We start from the raw sequence: 13,167 nt of genomic DNA, 5'->3' as shown, positions 1-13,167 counted from the left end.
TCCTCTGATCAACAACATATTTTGGGTTTACTCTTTCTGCTTACAGAATACACCTTGTCATAATGCAGGTGGTCTGTAACTCACTGGGCCTGGAGGAGACAATGAGGCATGCTTCTGGTATGATAGTTACATAGATGTTTTCAGGTTGTAAAAATCTATTAAAATGTACTCTTATATTTGCGTTTTCTGTATATATATCATGCTTTCATAACACCTTAAAAAGTCATTCAGTTTATTATGTTTGAAAGGAAATGAGCTCTATAAACAGAACATTATGCAAATTTTAGGGTTTGGACTTTTATACAATATTAGAATAGAAACCATATTGGTTGCTTGGTTATTAATACTTGAATTTATTTTAAATGCCTACATCCTTTACAAGTTACACACTGGTATAAAAATAATACAATATGATGTTTTATTGCACCACAGTAGGTTAAGGATCTGACATAACCACAGCTGTAGCACAGGCCACAACTGTGGTACAGTTTCAGTTCCCTGTCTTGGGAACCTCTACGTGCAGTGGGTGCAGCCAAAACAATAATAATAATAATAATAAGTTACTATACACAATGCCAAAAAGATTTAGGATTGTTCTTGGCACATACCTATGTACCCTTGGCACATATCTACATATCATGGACAAATCAAGAAAATTCACAAGTTGAGCTACAAATTACAAATTCAAGGAACAATTTTAAGTTCTTAACCTGAATCAGGAGATGGAACATTCTGAATAAATGCTATGAATGTTGTAGTAGATACAGTGGTTCGATGCCTCTAGGTATAATTTAAAATGCATTCACATCTTGCTGAGATATTGTCTATTATATGTAAGAAATTTAATCCAAAATACCTTACTTACCAAAAAACTCCTTTTGTGACAAACATAAAACCAATGTGAAAATTCAAGTTCTCAAGAAAATTTTTCTCAGTAATGAGATAGTTTGATAGTACCTATTGAAACAATTTTCATAAAAAGCAAAAGAAACAGCTTCAGTTTTGAAATCTGATGTTATTCTGAAAAAATATATAGTATAGGCAAAACTTCTGTTAATTGTAGTACTGATATGAGTTGACATTGTAATTTTAGTATCTATATCATTGATGATAAAAATTATCTCCCTTTTGTATTGGTTTGGACATAGATGTGGTACTCAGGGTGAGATTTTAACATGTAATAAAACATAGCTTTTAAATGTTATATAGGAAGCAACTGTAAGCATAAAGCCAAACTTTGTACATTTACAAAAATGGGTGATGGTCCTTTAGGTAATTCTAACCTATTTTGTTACTAAAGAAGATGTTAAAAATAGGAAAATTGTTAAGGCATATAGGACCTCTCTGTACTACCTTTTCAAATTTTTTGTGACTCTGTAAAATAAAATTCTATTATAAAAAGTTATACATATAAAGGACTAGTATTTTAAAGATACATATAAAGGACTAGTATTTTAAATATACATGTCTGATGTTGCCATGACTGACCCGATGTTGCCATGAGCTGTGATGTAGGTCACAGATGCAGCTTGGATCCCACGTTGCTGTGGCTCTGGCATAGGCCAGTAGCTACAGCTACAATTGGACCTCTAGCCTGGAAATCTCCATATGCCACGGGTGTGGCTCTGAAAAGACAAAAAGACTAAAAAAAAAAAAAGATTACTCATCAAAGAAGGTACACAGGTAACAAATAAGAATATGAAAAGGTGCTCCTCATAATCACATCAGGGAATTGAAAATTAAAACAACAAGATGCCACCATACACTTATTAAAATGGCTAAAATAAAAAATACTAACAATACAAATACTGACAAGGGTGCAGAACAACAGGAACTCTCATTTTTTACTAGTGGAATTCAAAATAGTACAGCCACTTGGTACTTACCAAAAGAAGTTGACAACTTATGTCTACACAAAAACCTGCGCACAAATGTTTATAGGAGCTTTATTCATAATTGCCAATATTTGGAAACATTCAATAGATGAATGGACAAACTGTGACACATTCATACAATGGCATATTCTTCAGCAATAGAAGAAATGAGCTATCAACCGCCCCCCCACCCACACACAAAATAGTCAGGGACTTTAAATGCATACTGCTAAGTGAGGGTTTTTTTTTTTTTTTAATTTAATTTAATTTAATTTAATTTTATTTTATTTTATTTGCTTTTTAGGGCTGCAGCCGAGGCATATGGAGGTTCCCAGGCTAGGGATCTAATTGAAGCTACAGCTGCGGGCCTACACCACGGCCACAGCAATGCCAGATCCTACACCACAGCTCAAGGCAACACCTGATCCTTAACCCACTGAGCAAGGCCAGGGATCAAACCCTCAACCTGGAAAAAGGAAAACTATGGAGCTAATAAAAAGATTAGTGGTTCCCAGAAGTTTATACCCTATGGGGAGGGAGGGAGAAATAAAAAGCACAGGGGATCCTTAGGGCAGTGCAATTACCCCATATGATACTATCATGGTGGATATATATGGAAACCCACAGACTATACATAAATAGTTAGCCCTAATGTAAACTATGGATGTTGTTTAATAATAATGTATCAATATTATCTAATCAACTGTATTACTCTAATGCATGTTGTCAGTACAAAGGGAAACTGTGTATGTGTATTGGGGGAACCTATTTTTCCTTAAAAAATGATTTTGTCCTATTTTACTATAACCCTAAAATTTCTCTTAAAGTCTATTAAGTCTTAAGTGGAAGCTCTGCCTGAATTATTAAATATAACCTGAAAGTATGAATTGATGAGGAAAATATTCTAAGTTATAGAGAAATATTTTTTTAATTTAACAAAAGTTAAAGAAATTTTATCTCTACCTTTTACAGATCTCTCAAAATCATCAATTTCTGGGAAAAATAAGGCACTATAAGTGTAGTTTTTTTTAGCATACTGGGTTTGAATCATGTTTATCTTATGTGAATGTGAAAGGATCTTTTTTACATACATAGAAATCATGGAGTATAATTGGTATTTTTATGTAAAACAGTGTTGATGAAACCATTTGTACTTCTCTCTGATTATAATTTTGTGTCTGCAAATAAGCCTAATTCCTTCCACACATAGTTAAAAATTTCATACATTAGTATGGAACTATTTTATAGAAATTATTTCCATATGAACATATTTTGTATTTATAAGAATACATAAAAGGAATGAAAACACCCAGCTAACAAATGCAGCATGCACAGATATATTTATGAAATGATAATTTACTATGTTGAAAATTTTCAAGAGCTAGAATGAGTAGTATAGAGCATGAGGATTTAGGATTGTAGGAAAAAAATTTAGAATAATGAATATTCATTGAAGCTCAACGTTTTTCAGCGTAGACTTCATAGAAAAAGCAACTGCCCAGTAAGATCCTGACATATGAACAATAATGATGAAAAATAAAGTTAGAACAAAATAGTAATATTAAGGTAGTAATTAGTAGTGATTATTCACTGTTCACTTTCCAGCATTTCAGCCAAGCACTTTACATTCATTATCTTTCTAAATTGTCCCTTAATGCTGTGAAACAGGTAATCCTTGCTTTGTTTTACAGATGAGGACATAGTAAGATGTGACACTTAAGGTGCAGACAAGAAGTTATTTGCTCAAGGCCCTACACAAGGCCTCAGAAATGGTACCCTCAGGGTCCTAACTGCTGTGTTTTCTGAGAGGAGGGGTGGGCCATGCCAGAGTGCAGGGAAAGAACTTTTAGGGATCACCTTGCAATTTCAGTAAAGTGGATACAAAGGATTGAATGCATTCCTGTTAGAGATAAGAATTATTTTGAATGAGAGTACATCTAATTTAAATGAGCATTAGAAGAAAATGTTAGCATCTGAAAGCCATGACCCCTTCAACATTCCCCTTAGGCCTCTTTGGCCTGATTTACCCCTGTGTTATATTTTCTTCTTTCTTCTTTCAGCTCTTATTAGTGTAGCAAATGAAAAGATAGAAAGCAAGGAGTTGTTAAAAGCCTTTCTAAACTCTTCTTCCCTCACAGACTTCTTTACCTTTGTTCTGAACTCTGTTCAAATCTATATTCAAACTCATTGACTCTTGTTTCTCAAATGGCATAATCTCCTCTGACATTTTTGGAGTGATCTAGGAAGTACATACATGCTCAAAGAGCAAGAATATTAGAGTCACACCATAGCTGAATGATGTTAACATTTATATTATAGAACACTTAAAATTTGCCAGAACTTCCTAAGGTTTTTACATGAGTGATTGTATTTAATTGCTTTCATTACATCCATTATCCTTATCTCTCATTATTCTCCATTTAATATTTGAAATTTTGAGGTTCAGAATGGTCCATTCTCTGACAGATGTCACACAGCTAGTAAGTAAAACTAGGATTCAAACCCAGGTAACTTAATTCAAGAATTCACATACTTAGCAGATAAATGAAACTGCCCCATGCTAGCACCGTAGTTTGTTTTGTTTTTCCTTTTTTTACCTCTTCTATTCCACTTATCCACAAAAGCTTGCGCTATTATGCCTGCAGTGCTGAATCAGTTAAACTAGTGTTATCAAGTCTCCTAACTATGAATGTAGAAAAAAAATCTTAGGAAAGAACCTGCATTAGTTTTATTGATTTGCTTTTGCAGAATTGAAAACAAAAAGCCATCTTGAAGCACATCAATAGAATTATGGTTTCCCCTGTGAGAATTTACTGCATTGGCGTTCTGATTTGTTCTCTTCTAAAGAAGGAGCACAGAAAAAATTATTAGGTGCTAAAATAGGCTGGCCCTGATGAATTACTGACAGCTCCACATATCTTTCTAGTGTTTTTGTTTTCCTCAACTCATGCTAACATTACTCATCCTGCACTTTAACAAATTATAAAAGGTTTATTCAGATTTTCTTTTTTTTTTCTTCAGAGATTGAGGTCCTAGGACATCAAAGCAGCATACAAATTACAAATCATTAAGTGAGGTTCTGGGATTAATGTGCATTTTATGGTATAGCTTTTCCTTTATTTTGTCTCCTCTACCTTAAATCTATCTCTGTTCATGAGAAGACTGGATATGGCTATTACATATCCAAGTTATGCAAAGGCAGCACTGAGTCTGTAAAAGTGAAAAGACTTATGTAAAATTACACATATTAATATGTATACTTAAATTATATGCACACATGTGAAGTATATATTTGGACTGTACATATAATTCATGTATGTGTGATATATGTGTATGTATATATATATATACACACAGATAAACACACACAAGCATGTACATGTGCATAAGAAAGTGATTTCAGAGCCTAATCTCATGTTTGCCACAAGTCCTATATCTTTGCCCGAATCAGTTTTAGTCACTTTTTTTTCTGAGAAATGAGTTTTAGGAAAGATAATAATCACAACTGCCACACACTGAAATTAATTAAATCATCTCTAAAATGTATGTTTTTTAAAAAAATTAAAAAAACCCAGCTATATTAAAAGCAACAATAGTAACTACAAAAAGCTAAATACTAAGCGTTTTTCTCTGTTGTGGTCAGCTCTGTCAAGGTCACCTTGCAGTTTGTTTGTTACATTGCTCTGTGGAAGAAAAATTAGAAGAAAGACAGCATGGCTTCAATGGTTTTCTCCTTACATGCTTTCCTATACAGCTTGTCCATCTCTTACTGCTACCTAGGGGCATTGTTTTCCTAGATAGATTCTGGAAGTCATAATTTCCATTAGGAACAAAATATTAGGCTAAGGGACAGTACAACCATTGACTGAGGACCACAAGCAGAGTGCTCCTGTTCCCACTTGATGAGGCACAAAATGCCAAAGAAAATCAAAACACCATTTCTTGTTTATAAAGTATTGCAGGAACATGAGATTTAGGGAGTTTTGCTAACAGAATTTCTTTAAAGTTTTGGCTTTCTATTTGAAATATATTTAATCCTTGATGTCAAATCAACTGTCCCATTTTAAGCATTAGAATACATTGGAAATCTTTTCTTGCTTAACTTTTTCTCTATTCCAAAGAGCCTTATGGACTACAATCGGAGAAGTTTTTGAGAAGGGGTTGTGGAATTACAAGTCCTTCTGTGTTGACCTTTTTGGTGAAACAGTGATCTGATGCCACTGGTTGAAAGTAAAGCAGTTTATGCTTTGTGCTTTTAAAATGGGTTATAAATGATATGAGATTAATTTTATTAAATTACCTTTTCTTTTTTAACAAACACCATCTGTTTGGGCTTGGCAAGTCTCCCACAGGAAAAAAGAAAAAACAAACAAACAAAAAAACTAATGATACCCTGAAATAGAAAAGAGAGTATAACTTTTTCCTTCATAATTGACCCTGGTAATTTTCTAAGGTTAGGTTATGCTAGCTCAGAAACACAGCTTGTAAGTTTGCAGTGCTAATTTAATTATTAGCGCAAATGTTTGCACAGATTTTTAAAAAATTATTTGAAAGGCCATTTTATGTCTATAATCTTATTTTATTTTCTCAACAGAGGTAAAGAATAAAGACTTTAACATTTTGTCCTCCCATTTGATAAATTAGGAAACAGAGGCAGAAATGTTATAGCATTTTAAAAGATGGTATAGTAAGCAAATGATAAAACTAGGTCTCAAATCAAAGTTTTGGGCTACCAATCCCATATTCTGTCCTCTTTACTCCAGTCTCTATACAAGAAAAGAAACAACATGAACTTTATTGGACATCATAAATATGAGACTTGGATGATGCGAAGTGCAGAGTTGGAGTAAGAAGCATCAACTGCTCCACAACTATGGGCTGTGCAGCACTTTTTGCACTTCACCTGGGGACAGGTAGGAAAGGAGAAGGGATAATGGCTAAGCAGTCTGCCTCCAAACAGAAATTTGCTGAGGCTACTTGATGCAAATAGCCCAGCCATTTTGGGATGTTTGACCAGTACCCTGGATAATCGGAGACAGGAGAGAGTCAGCAAATGTAAAAACTTCAGCTGTTCAGGATTTTGATGAGATGACTTCTTTCAGCATTGTCAGTTATTGAGGATGATCAGACTTCAATTCTGGGAGAAATAAGACTGAAACCAGTGAAACTAAGAGCAGGCAAATGAACAGTTCAGATGAAAAGACTAATCCATGGTGCTATGATGATTTTGGTGACCACTTGCTATATGTATTATTATTTTTAACTTTGTAAATAGTGTAATGGTCAATGGCTCTGCCTGAGGTGTTACAATGACAGAGTTATATGTGAGCAGAGGTCAAAATTGATGACGTGGAGGGTTTCTTTCTCCAAGTTTGAAAAGTCTGATGGAGGCATAATGAGGGTGCTTTACCTTGAGATAGGACTAGAAAATCCAAAGATCCATTGGCACCCAAATTAACATTATGCTGATTCCTAATCTCTTTAAATTAAAACTGTGACGATATTTGAAATTAAATTCTCCTTTGCTCTTCTGAGTGCTGCTTCTGGAAAAATTCAAACGTGACAAAGGCTAAAGTACTGGATGAACAGGGTATGGAGCGTTCATGGCGAAGATGCGTTTTGTCTGGCTCTGCTGAACATCTTCAGCAGGCTATGGTTTTAATTCTCCTGAGCATCCCTAAAGTAATCTTTCTTTAAGTCCTTTGCTCCTCTTTTTAAATTCTTTAATGAGCAACACAGAGCTCTGTAATAGTGCTTGAAATAGCTCGGAAGAAGTAAAATGGTTTATATGAGTACAACCTCAGCTTCAAGGACAAACGTATGTTAATTAATAGGAACGTATTTTAAAGTTCGCTTCCAAAGCTTGCCATTTCATTATTTCATTGGCCAAGGGACAAAGTGATGATGGCCTTTATTATTTAACCGCAACAGAGCTTCCACAAAACCTTTCCAGTATTCTTATTAAGAAAAAAAAGTAGATTATCCTGCAGTTTTGTTCAGTCTGCTCTTTTGAAAGACAAAGTGTTACCCTTCTTTTCTGCTATTAATTCTCTGGTCCCTTTTCTCTATCCCCATTCTCTCTCTCCTCCCCTCTTGGTCTTCTCACTCTTACATGCTCCATTTTCTCTCTCTTGAACCTTCTTTTTCTTCTTTATATCTTTGTGATATCCACTATGCAGCACTTAGGATCTAGAAAAGGAAATGCCATGTTTTAAAACAATTACAGTATGAAGTGGAAAATAGGAAGTCATAAAAGAAAAGCACATAGTTGGAGTTCTCTTTATAGCTTAGTGGGTTAAGGACCTCACGTAGTGTCCGTGAGGATGCAGGTTGAATCTCTGGCCTCACTTAGTGGGTTAAGGATCCAATGTTGCCGCAAGCTGCAGCGTAGGTCACAGATGTGATTTGGATCTGACCTTGCTGTGGCTGTAGGATAGACTGCACTTGTAGCTCCAATTTGCCCTTTGGCCCAGGAGCTTCCATATGCCACAGATGCAGATGCAACCATAAAAAGAAGAAAAAAGAAAAGAAAACCACATAGAATACAATACATGTTCAGAGAAGAGAGCAATTCCCTTTATTTGGTGATGGGGAAAGGAAAGTATAGTAAAATTTGATGGGTGGAGGTTCTCTGAATTGAGTCTTAAAGTATCAGTAGAATTCGGCCATGTGATCATGTCAAGGCAAAGGAACTGTATCAACAAAGGCACAGAGGTGGGAAAAGACTCAATAGTTAAAGTAAGTTAGTCTGTTTAGTTGAATATTAAGTAAATGGGAAGAATGAGAGATGAGGATGTAAGTCGGAATCAGAAGAATTTTAAATGCTACATTGAATAATTCAGTTTATTCCTTGAGGGAATTGGTTTTGTTTTGTTTTTTTTGAGAAGATCAGTTCTGTGGCTCATGAAGATTAACAGGGAAATGATTTGTAGGATGATTTGGAAGTGACTGTTGTCATAAGCTTTTGTTAGATTAACAAAGCATTCTTTTGGGTTTCCTGTAAAGCAGATTCAGACATAAAGATTAGCATATGGAGATTTATTAGGGCATGCTCTTGGGATCAACACCTGTAGAAGGAAAGGGAAAGGAGAGCAATTGAACAGAGAAGTTTCCAAAAGAGATCTCAGCTAACGCCAAGGGGAGCTCTAAAGCTGACATAATTCTTTAAATTTGAGCCAGTCATTGAATATTGCTTGCCCTGGAAAGTAGCCATGGCCTCAGGCAAGGTTACTAGGCAGTGTAGGTAATTCCTGAAAAATCTTGTCAGCTGAGTGCTCTTAGTACTGAACAGCACCCACCATAGCTGAAGGAATAATTCCTTCAGTAGTGGTGGGAAACCTGGAGAGCACATCACAGAATGTACTGCAGTTGACGGTTTTATCTCTTATGTTTAGGTATGTCCCAATAGAACTTTGAATATTATTCTTTCAGCACACTTATCATATTCAATATTTGTTACAGGCTTATGTATTTATCTTTGCCACTAGAAGGTAATCTTTGTATGGACAAGAATTGTGTTCTATGTGTCTTTGTATTCCTAGCAACTGAAATTATAGGAAATAATTGTTCAGTGGATAATTTCCGAATGAAAGAATAAAAATATGAACTGCTTTTAATTTTTTAGGGATTACTGGCTTGTTAAAGGTCATTATTTAACAATCTTTTTTTTCGTCTTTTTGCCTTTTCGAGGGCCGCTTCCCACGACATATGGAGGTTCCCAGGCTAGAGGTCGAATTGGAGCTGTAGTCACCGGCCTACGCCAGAGCCACAGTAACTCGGGATCCGAGCCATGTCTGCAACCTGCACCACAGCTCGTGGCAACGCCGGATCCTTAAGCCACTGAGCAAGGCCAGGGATCGAACCTGCAACCTCATGGTTCCTAGTCAGATTTGTTAACCATTGCGCCACGACGGGCGGGAACTCCTATTTAGCAATTTTAAATCTTTTTAGGGAAAGTCTTGGTTTAGTCAGGCTAGCTTGAAATCTGCATTGGTATCAATCATGCAGTTCCTAATCTCTGAAACTAATACTCTTTTAGAAGTTGTTAACCAGTGTATATACACTTTTCGTCTAAGTTACTACTAAATATTTAAGTTTATCAAATGAATCAGCAAAGTTCAAGAAGGGTCCCATGCTGGAAACTATTTGAAAACACAAATGAGGCAAGGAGTGATTCCTATGTTCTTGAGTTTACAATATTGATAACTCAGAAAAATTTTTTGACTCAGGCATAACTAAAAAGCCATGTACAATGAGTACTAAGTAATGCTGAATAATTAAGGAAGAGGGAAGAATAGAAAGAAGGAATAATAAAAATGAGGATAGTTCATTGAGAAAAGATGTGCTATTTTAAACAGGGCCTCAAAATTCCTTTAACTTTTCTTGCAAAGAAAAATGGAAACTGTGTCTCCTCCCCTTGAAGCTAGACAGGTTTGTTACCACTTTGATCCAAGAAAGTATAGCTAAAGCCACCATTATGTGACTTCTGAGGCTAGGTCAGAAAAGTTTATACAACTTCTTGGAGTTCCCGTCGTGGCACAGTGGTTAACGAATCTGACTAGGAACCATGAGTTTGCGGGTTCGATCCCTGGCCTTGCCCAGTGAGTTAAGGACCCGGTATTGCCATGAGCTGGGGTGTAGGTTGCAGACATGGCTCAGATCCCACGTTATTGTGTCTCTGGCATAGCCTGGTGGCTACAACTCCGATTGGACCCTTAGCCTGGGAACCTCCATATGCCTTGGGAGCAGCCCTAGGAAAGGCAAAAAGACCCCCCCCCCCAAAAAAAAAAAAACCAAAAAACAAAAAACAAGTTTATACAACTTCTACCTGGCTTTCTTGAAATACTAGCACCACAGAGGTTCCATATCAGGAAATTATCTATCAGAACTCAGCTACCTTATGAGTTCATATTTCAGTGCTCTGGTCAATTGTCCAAATGAGTCACACTTATGAATGAAGGTGACATCTTGGAAGAGGCAGCTCTAGACAGCTGTTACAGTCTCCATCATTTGACTCTTTCCAGCTGAGTCACTAGACATTGTTAAGCAATAAGGTTAATTTTATTGTACCTTTCCAGATATCAAACCTACTGATTCTGTAAGGTTAGTTAAATGCTTATTGTTTTATACCATTAAGTTTGGGATGACTTGTTAAACAGTAAAAATAAAGGTAACAAAAGACTTTTTGAAGACTGGTTTGTTTGTTTGTTTATTTATGTATTTATTTATTTATTTTGCTTTTTAGGGCCACACCAGCAGCATATGGAAGTTCCCAGGCTAGGGCTTGAATCAGAGCTACAGTTGCTGGTGGCCTATACCACAGCCACATGTCTGCAACCTACACCACAGCTCAGCAATGCCGGATCCTTAACCCACTGAGCAAGGCCAGGGATCAAACCCATATTCTCATGGATACTAGTCGGGTTCGTTACCACCATGCCACAACGGGAACTCCTGAAGAAGGTATTTTTAAAAAATTGTCTGTTATTGTGTTCTCAAACACTATTTAAGCTGCTTTACCACTTTTGGAAATGGCACACATTTTTAATGTCCATTGTTCAGAGAAGTAGGTGATTGCAATGGGTTGATTTACTCAGCAGAACTTCCTCATCCTGGTAGACAATTAAAGTGACAGTTGTTATAATTAATCATAAATGTAATGACATTTTGAGAGATTCCTTTGTGTGAGTATTGGGTAGATGCATTGCATAAATTGTTAATTTATTTTTTGATTTCTATCTTATTCCTCTAAGGTAGGAACTATCACTATATTTTACCCATAAATATAGTGAGGTTTATGTACCACATAAGTCATTAGCCTGAGGACACTCATTCTTCCCACTCACAGAGAACTACAACTGAATCTAGGTTGGGTTGTTATCATAATCTCAAGTCTTAAATGCAATGAAATGTGGCCTTTATTCTTGAGATAAAGTAGGAAAACATATAAGAGGAAAATAATGTGAAATTACTTCTGGTAGTACTTCCTCATCATGGGAAAATAATGAGTGTGTCATACTATCTTTGTAACTTTTTATATTCTAATGTGGAATCCAGTGCAGAAAACCCTGGCTTGATCTTTCAACAATATTTAGAGTAAGAAGAGGATCTTGAATTACTAAATGTGCTGCATAAATTCAAGAAGATGATCTGAAAAGAAATCAACCAAGCAGTGGCCCTTGAAAATAAAGATTTCTCATAAAGTAAAATGAATTATTGTCCTTGCCCATTGCACTAAAACTCTAATATGACAGTAACTAGAAAGCTGAAAAAAATCATTTCAAGTAGGCCCTGTTTTGTGGCTCTGGCCCCACAGATTGATTTTATATGCAGGTTTAGTACTCGGCAGCTGCCAAAAGGCATTGGTGCAATAGCCCATTCAGAGGAAAACAAAATTTGAAAAGAGGACAGCCGGCAAGGACATGCAGTAAAAGGCAAAGGAGAGATATGAAAAAGATCTCCTGGCCCATGCTCTCAATCTGGACATATACAATATATGAAAATAGAAAAGACAGATGAAAGGCTAATATCAAATTTAAACATGAAATAGAGATCAGTTGCTCATTAAATCTTATGCTTTTCTGTGAGAACTAAGGCTGAAGAGAACTAGCTGAAATTATGTCATTTAAAGTAAGAAGTCCCATTTAGTGCAGATGATGAGATTCTAGGGACTAAATATATATGAGAAGTGATGAGATCTCACAATGATTCGAACAAAGCCCTGTTTTAGAGATGGCTTGAGTCTGTGGGAGGGAAGCAGCCGATGACTGAGATGATCTCTGTGGATAATTTTAACGCCTTTGTCTTGTGTTAAGATGTTAGGAAATTATGGTGTTTAGGTGTTCAAGAGTTATGAAGTACCAGTATTGAGGATATTATGATCTTAACTTGTAACCTAATGGGGTTTTCACGATACAAATCTTGAAATACAGCATTCCTGTATAAATTCACATCTCCTAATTTTTATGGTAATTCTTTATGTAGCTCCAGGAAGGAGCTACCTTAAAAAAAAAAAAAAAAAAGGAATCTGCCATGAGATAAACATAGATTTAGATGCAAGATTTTGTAAGTAATGGAAAATTGAATATATAATTATTCAGAGTTTTATTTCTATAATTGAGAAAGTATATTCCCCAATTTCGTTGGTTTTATTTAACAAGACGTCAACAGTAGCTTTAAGAAGAAGTATTTCAAAGCAAACAAGGCTCAAGATAATAGAGGACTTAGTGTGTAACTGAGCAGAGTGTCGGTGCACTGACCAGGGGCTATGTGATGCTGGGACAGAGACCGCTTT

This window comes from Phacochoerus africanus, chromosome 9, assembly GCF_016906955.1.
Source record: "Phacochoerus africanus isolate WHEZ1 chromosome 9, ROS_Pafr_v1, whole genome shotgun sequence".
Lineage (NCBI taxonomy): Eukaryota > Metazoa > Chordata > Mammalia > Artiodactyla > Suidae > Phacochoerus > Phacochoerus africanus.
The sequence above is the reverse complement of the archived record's forward strand: the minus strand, read 5'-3'. Positions refer to the sequence as shown.